The 1,773-nt window shown below is 30.6% G+C and overlaps 1 long non-coding RNA gene across 1 annotated transcript in view; it reads right to left on the bottom strand.

The window, feature by feature from the left end:
• Nucleotides 1-1,773, bottom strand: part of LOC111088183 — a 6,684-nt gene that overhangs the window by 2,428 nt on the left and 2,483 nt on the right. Inside the window, exon 2 of the long non-coding RNA XR_002612782.1 lies at nucleotides 1,036-1,172. This is a non-coding gene — a long non-coding RNA (uncharacterized LOC111088183). The remainder of the gene's footprint in view (nucleotides 1-1,035; nucleotides 1,173-1,773) is intronic.

A 1,773-nucleotide genomic window follows, 5' to 3' on the forward strand; every position in this document is an offset into this window, starting at 1 on the left:
TAAATTCTAGAATTTATTTTCTATATATATATATATATATATATATATATATATACACACACAGTAATACCTTCCTTAGTGCCACCCCACTTTAAGGTGACTCGTTAAAGAGATCTTGTCTCCTTGAGAAATTTTTTTTTTCATGAGAGAGAGAGAAACAAAATTATGAAAATCCATAACTCTTTGAACACTACTTTTCCATACTAATGGTAGTAGTGCACTATATAATTTTTATTTAATAAAATAATGCAAAAAATAACATAGAATAATAACACGCAAAAAGCAGACAATGTCCCGTAACTATTGCAATTTTCGTGGCATTTCTAGCGACACAATATGAACCGTTAAAATGTCATCCATCTATACAATATCGTTCCCATTGGAAAAAAACATTTTCTTAGGAGGCGATCTACAAATGTCTGTACAGAACACAATGTAATATAATACGTCAATTGGTAGTCGTAAATATAAGACAGAACTACATCTATTGACAAATCCTGAAAGAAAAGATGTGACAGGTGGGTGTGGCAGGAGGGGGTCTTATTTTTATTTGATGGTTCTGTAACCAAAGAAAATTGAAGGCTAAAAAAAATTAGCTTTTTTCCAGCAATGATGATATTATAGTGACCAATACATCATTCACAGGTAAGAAACAATGCCTTTAGTTACATATCTTCATATACGTAATGTTAAAATGACCCTGCTTAGAGTTCTGTTCTCAGGAACCCTATCCGAGTGCTAAACGGAGTATTACTGTATATAAAGTACTGTATGCCTATCAATATTATTTTGTGCATATTTACACTTTACCTTAGGGATAAACACTTGAATTTATTTCCTCAAACCACATCGCAAGAGCAAGATGAGGGAACAATATAAAACTAAATTTTCTACAACTGTGTTAGCAATTTGCTAATCACTACATATTTTCATGTATTAAAGTTAAACTATGCCTAAAGAAAAAATTTAAGGAAAAACTATTTGTAAGCTAACACATAATCCAAAGTGTGCACAACTGATATACTGTAGACATACCGTGATTCTTGGCCAGCTTTTCCTTCATCAAGTAAAAACAAAGCAAATCTTTTTAAAAAGCTGCAAAACATTTCTAACTGGGGAAGTGTTCCTTCAGCAGGTTGCAAAAACCATGCTCTTGGAAGAACGGAGACTATCTAGGTGAAAAAAGTAAGACTTTAATGCTAAAAGAAACTTACAAACAGGAATAATAAAGAATGAATGAGAAACATTACTTTAACATACAACATTTTCTAAAATAATATAGCAAGAAAACAGCTTGTTATCTTTACCAAAGAACTGATCCTTCATTGTAGGAAACTATTAGTTGTAAAAAACAAACAAACCCTATTCAGCTCCTACATCAAGAATTCAAACTCAATCAAGAAATGTTTATTGGTGTGAAAGGTTAAATTTACATAATGATATCAATCTATTCTGTAAAACTAACAAAATTCACAGTCAAATTTTAAAACTGATAAAACATTCTGTATACAATAAGCTGATAAGCATGAAACATTCTGTATACAATAAGCTGATAAGCATGAAACATTCTGTATACAATAAGCTGATAAGCATGAAACATTCTGAATACAATAAGCTGATAAGAATGAAACATTCAGTATACAATAAGCTGATAAGCATGAACATTCTGTATACAATAAGCTGATAAGCATGAAACATTCTGTATACAATAAGCTGATAAACATGAAACATTCTGTATACAATAAGCTGATAATCATGAAACATTCTGAATAC

This window comes from Limulus polyphemus, unplaced genomic scaffold (genome assembly GCF_000517525.1).
Source record: "Limulus polyphemus unplaced genomic scaffold, Limulus_polyphemus-2.1.2 Scaffold3268, whole genome shotgun sequence".
NCBI lineage: Eukaryota > Metazoa > Arthropoda > Merostomata > Xiphosura > Limulidae > Limulus > Limulus polyphemus.